Here is a 6,979-nt window from a genome sequence, read left to right on the forward strand (position 1 = left end):
GTAATAATACTATCTTGATCATGAAGATCCTTTGATAATAATGTAATTAAAGTATTATTATCATCTCCAGTATGAGCGGCAGCGATAATATCTTCATCGTGACGATTCCTTGATGATATTGCAGTTAGACTGTTATAATTTTTTGTTATAGTGGAACTAATATTAATAATTTTGTTTGCATCATTTTTTTCCTCCAAATAGTTTGCACTATAATTGTGATCAATATGACTCTCTGAGAGATTTACAGAATAATTTAAGCCATCTTTGTCTTTCAACGGGCTTACAGAATCACTTTGATCATCTTTATCCATTGATGAGTTCACGTAATCATCTATCCAGTCGTAATCGTTTGAACTTCCATCCTTTCCCAACCCCTTCCAATTTTCAAACAAATTTTCATCTTTTGGTTTGTTTAATTCTTCTTCAGAACAATTATCGACCACGAACTTTGTCAATTTTGAACGAAATATATTTACACCACCTAAAAGATCAACAATATGTAATTTCAGAAATTTGATTTCTGTTGTAGGTAATTTTACTTTTTTTTTCAAATTCATTTTTAAATCTTTGAAATCAGCCTCTATATAACTAGACGTTGCTCGTGGCATCGTATCAGGTGTGCACACATTTGTCCAAAGTGGAAACTCTTTGATTATTTCAACAAGTCTAACATATAGTTTAGGCATATAAAAACTGTTAAGCTTGCTTCCAGTGAAGATTATAGTATTAGCTTTTTTACAGAGATTATCAATCCATACTAAGAGAGCTAAAGACCATCCATTCTTATCGACACCACACGATGATTGATCGAAAATCATAGTTTTTTCTGTGTCAATTTCAATAGAATCAATAACTGTCAAGTCAGGATTACAAATTGAAATGAACTTTTCTAATTGATTTCTAGCTTCTACTGGAGTAATTATACAGTCATCAGACACAGAAATAATTGAATCTTCAAACTCAGTACCAGATACGATTAATGTCAAGATAAAAATTCCTTCCAGTTGAGATAATCGTTTACAATCAATCATAAGTGCTGTACAATAGAGATAAAAAGATTTTACAATTTTATGAAGCACTGATTGAAAACATTCCCATCTGCTGACAGAATGAATAAAGTGTGCTGTGTCCAAGCGTATGAAAGTGCGCGGTTCTAAATTTGTATTACCTATCAGATTTTCAAAACAGAAATTAATATATTCCTTCAGAGATTTACCATTGAATGAATCTGACATTGCATTTAGAAGTGCTTTAGATCCATCAGAGACTGCTTCGCGTGGTGGATTAACTTTCTGGACCCACCTTGAAAGCCAAAAAGAAATAAACTTGGCATCATGGGTTTCTGATAACATCTGATAAACTGAGATGGAAGTGCCTTTAAAGTTAATCACGACTTGATACAAAAATATATAACCAGTTTTTTTATCTCGAGAGTCAGTCAATTTTTTCACTAAACCACCAGTCGCATCTATGCATATTGATGAATATTTCCGGTAAATGCGCAGATATTCTGCATAAGTGTGGAACTGAGTTGGAGTTGCATAAAATGAGTAGAATGGGGTATCACCAATTGCTAAAATAGAATTCGCAAAGCATGGATCTTCGTTCATCTTGCGTATAGTTAATATAACATCTCTTCGATCATCAGGTTTTATCCCAAGTTCTTTGTCCGAAGCTTCTTTTTTGGCTTGATGTAGAGTACTCGAATCATATAAAAACGGTGATCCGGTATCTCCTGGTTTCAAAATTTTTTCGGCTTCTTCTTTTCGTCAAGCCAATACACCTGTGCGCAGTAATCTTTCTTGAACACCATTCCGTTTCTTACCATTAAGAGGACGTTTGACATCAGCGTGCTTTGAAAATCTTGTATCTCGACACTTCATGGTTATGAAGACAGGACCTTCATCTCCAGGAGGATTTTTAATTATTCCGAAAAGAGGATTTCGACAAGTGCGATCTCTACAACGTCCAGTCATGACTGCATAATTACTGCCACTTTCATGGATTTTACCCCGTTTAAAAACAAACGCACATTTGAGGCGATACTGCTCCCAAAAAGCAAATGAAACAATATTGGTCCATACACCAGGTTTAAATCCAGGATATCTCCGTCCATTACAAATAAGTGGTTCATCACGTTTCATTTCATTCCATTGCTCTCTTGTGATTAATACATCGAAATTTTCACGCTCATCATCATCGTCACACTCGTTAGAATCAAAATCCTTGATATCACCATCTTCATCCTTTTCATTATCATCTAAATCATACGTGGTGTCAACGTCATCATGATCATGAGTTGAATCATTCAGCTTATGAGAAATTCCTTCTTTATTATGGATGAAAATTCCGCATTCTTCTCGAGCGAGAGTTGAAATTTTTCTTCGATCTTGTCGTACATTAATTCGTACAGCATCAACAGTCCACAATCCTTGGATTTCGATGTCATTGGCAATGCTTTTCCATACAGATGAGGAATGCTGTGGTAATTTGTCTGTAGTAAAGTGTGTTATGTATTTTTTCAATACACGAACTGCTAAAGTGACAGGTACTGCTGATACCGCTGGCATTATTAAAATTTGCTGCTGAGTATATTCTAAAAAAAAAAAAAGAAAAAAAGTATTAATAATTAAATAAGTAATTTTTGATAGTTTTTGTGTGGTTGAGATGACTTACTTATTAATGATTATACAGCATATTTATAACAAGCAATAGTTTTTAAATCAACTATTTAAAATATAAATAAATAATGTATTTATTAGAAGAAATAACGCATTTAAGTTGGAAAAAGAATTATTTGTTTAGATATAAATTATAAAATTATTAATTTTTAATAGCGTATAACAATGTAATGATTGTCGTTCGTCATTTGTTTGGAAATACTGATACAATCTAACACAAAAACGTATATATGTATAAATATACACGTATGTCTATTAAAAAATACTAGCAAAATCGTAAATAAAAAAACTAAAAAACTTTTCAATTTAATATTTTATACGATTTACATCATTTATAAATTATTTATACTTTAACATTTTAAATTGACATCAATAAATAATTGGTTAAGCACAGAATTCCGATAGAAAATGAATTTATCGACTTATGATTAATTTACAATCTTTTATTTTATATCAATAAAATTTTAACAGTAATAAAACTTACCATACAAATAAATAAAACGAAATAATTATTTTTATAAATAATCAAATTGGATATTTTCATTCTTAAGTTAAATCGGCACAGAAATACACTCGTAGTATTCATTATATTAAATGTAAATGTCTTATGTCGAAAATTTAATAACCTGTAATACAAAAAAATATTTATAAACATAAATTTAATGAGTATATAAAATGAATGTATGAAATAAAAAAAAATTGATTGAATTTATTGTTATGTGAGTCAATACTGATTAAAAAGTAATGGATCATCATTGAATAAAAAAAAAAATTTTATGCACTCATGAATAAAAAAGATACAACTGCACATTTACTTGACTAATGTTCAAATAAGTTCATTAAAGCTTTGGAAGATCCGGATATAAGGTCGTGTCTCGCGCCAAGTACACGTTCAAACACATATATATATATATATGCGAAACGTGGCGGCGCGAATCGATCGTATCTATACCGGTGTCATACGCCTGCTCATCTATTCAGCTTGATAAATATTTCAAGCTGTATACTAGCTTTTTAACAGAGCTCTTATTTTATCTGCTTTTTGCATGGTTTTAGCACTAAAAGTATTCACTAAAAAAAAAAAAATAAGTAAACAAATAGATGTCTCTTAAATTTTCACAATCATAATGTTTTAATTATTTATTTTAGTTTTTAGTTATGCATAAGGAGTACTGTATAGTTATGCTAAAAATGTCTTTATTCTAAGTATACAATTAAATTATTACTCCAATCTGTCCAAGACAATTTTTAATTTATTATATAATAATAATAGCTCTACTCTACTTTAATTAAAACGAAAATTCTAATTGTAATAAAAATTGAACTTAATAAATCGACAAGTCTTTTAATCTTACTCTTAAATTTACAGCTTAGTATGTGACATTAGTCACATTAATAATGGCCAACATCTCATTTCGGTGATTTTATCTGTCGGCCCATTATTTTATAAAATCAATTAAAAATAAGTGGGTTACGGTTTTGAACAGTCTTATTTATGAGTTTTTTTTTAAACCACTACAATTCAATACAAATACTTATTCTAATAATTGATTTATCAAAAAATATAAATTTTCCTTATGTCTCATTAGTATCATCCATAATGTGTAATGAAAGTACTCGACAGGTTATATACAGACGTGCTTGATAAAAGCGTTGAAGATGAAAATTCGTTATTTAATTGGAAACAAATAGTAAAATTTTTTTTAACTTACAGTGAATTAAAAATGACCACGGAATCTTGAGTAAAAAATTTGGGAAATACATTGTCAGAAAGTAACAACAAATACACTCCATTCTTATCACGTATGATCCATACTGAATTAAATCACAAAATATTTTTACTAAAATGGAGTTTGATAAAATATACTCCATTGCCTAGAAACAAAAATAAATATTACATTTTTTATTGTAGTGCCAGTAATTATAATAATTTTATCAAATTTCTATTTACCTTCCAAGAAATAAGTGAAAATGTTTCGCACAATGTTATTTAAATTTTTCATAAAATATTGTTGAAAGTATTGTCAACAATAACCATGGATTATTCTGTCAATCACGTATAGTCTTGGGTAGTTCGCGAACGACCTAGGTCGGAAGAGCGCTCCTTTAGGTGAACTATGCGAACTAGTTCGTCGATGATCTCGCTCTTAGTTCTTTTTATATTTTTTTTAGCGTCGGTTTAACTAGACACTGGCGCTATGTGACCAACCGAGTTATTTACTTTTTCTGTGCGCGCCTTGATATTGCGAGAGACTATTTTTATATATTAGATCATTACTCAACGAGACTAGCTGTTGACTAATGATTAATATAAATTATTGAATTTTTTCATTTTTACTTAAGTAAAAGATTTGATGTGCTATAAAAAAATGTCAACTTTAATTGTAATAATTAGCATTTTTTAAGTATTGTAATATAATTACGCATTATACTAGAAACGAGACTAGCTGTTGACTAATTATTAATATAAATTCTTTTATTTTTTCATTCTTATTTAAATAAAAAATTTTATGTTCCATAAATAAACAGAACCAGCATTAATCATAAATATATTTTTTTTTCTATTTATTGTTTTTATTAAATTATTTAAACAAAAGAACTAATGAACTAAAAGAACGAACTAGTTCGCCATTGGATTATGAACTAAATTGAGCGCTCTCAGTGGTGACCGATTAGGCCCAAGACTAATCACGTACTCCGAAAAGTTGGTAAGCAAGCAAACAAATTTCTATGAGAGCGACGATCAGCAGATGAGAAAATTCGACTTGATGAAAATATAACGTGCGCATGCGCAGTATATACCTTTGTTAATTGAAAAATTTAGAAATGAAAATGACTAAATAATAGTTAAAAATTGTTTTTCATAATAGGACAAACGCAATTAATGATCGAACAAACGTTTATAGATAATTATAAACCAAATATGATAGAATAAAATTATAATTTGCATAGGGGGGGCTAACTAAACAATCAATTTTTATTTAATTTTTTATAAATAAACAAAATTAGGACAAACAATTATTAATGACGAACATTCAAAGACAAACGACGGACAAACGATTTATGATAATCAAATTCTAAAAAAGTGTAAAAAAAAATTTGAAAGGGGCCAACTTCAAGGAGCCAGAAATTTGAGTTGCAACCACTCTGTATGTTGCCATAGTTAAGGCGAAAAATATCCGTTGGCGACAGTGGGAGCATAGAAGAGTGTGAACTTAGGCCAAGTGAAAGGAAATGTATTTAAAGTGGTTAATAGTTCAATGACATATGTAAACAAACATAAGGATTAGTAAATAAATATTAATTTTTAATTGTTTATATAAAAAACAATGTTGTGATTGGTGAAGAACTGTTTATTAAAGTGTGTAGCTTTAATTAATGAATTAAAATAAATAAAATGTTATTAAAAGTAATAATTGTGATTTAAAAATTTCTGATCTGTAGCGTGCAGTGTTAAACGTGAAATATTAATTAAAAGTTGAATAAAATTAAGTGATTTCAATTGAAGAGTATATACAATCACAGACTTTAGGTTAAATGTGCATAAGTCTGAGGAAAAGTTCAATTGGAGCACTTGCTAGTACTCTAGCTAAGTATACTATTTACGGATACTACTGGTTATAAGATGTTATAAGGTAATGAATTTATTTATTAAAAATGTAAATAAAATGAATGAATAAAAAGTAAATTTTAATAAATATTATAAATTATACAGGTAGCTAGGACGAATTCTAGGACAAATTCACTAAGATGAAATTGAAGTTTTTGGTGGACTCTGGCTGAGGATACTATTTTTACAAAGACTGCTGGTTATAAAGTATTGTAAGTTAATAATTCCACTTACTAAAAATTAGATGAAATCAATTGAAAAAAAAAAAAAATCAACAATTATTTATAACAGTACTAGTTATGGTGATTATTATCTGGGCAAATCTGCTCGAGGCTGATTGGATGTTAAATTGGAGCATTACGTTGGATCCCGGCTGAGGACTTTCTCTTCATTGCGAGTACTGGCCATTAATTTATGGATGGTAATAATTTCATTGATTTAAAAATTCGCTAAAGTTAATGAACAATTAATATTAATAAATTTATTATTTAGTACAGGCTACTTAAAAAATTTCCCAATGAAATTTTCACGGATTTAATGAAGAATTTAATTGGAATACTCCAAAAGACTCTGGCTCACTCTCTTAAAATAAATCAGTGAAAAGCAGTCCAATCAGTGAATATTCACTGCATGAATAGTCCCAAGTATATTACTGATTTAATCAAGTATTCACTGATTTGCAGAACTT

The sequence above is a fragment of the Microplitis demolitor genome, chromosome 1, assembly GCF_026212275.2.
Source record: "Microplitis demolitor isolate Queensland-Clemson2020A chromosome 1, iyMicDemo2.1a, whole genome shotgun sequence".
Taxonomy (NCBI): Eukaryota; Metazoa; Arthropoda; class Insecta; order Hymenoptera; family Braconidae; genus Microplitis; species Microplitis demolitor.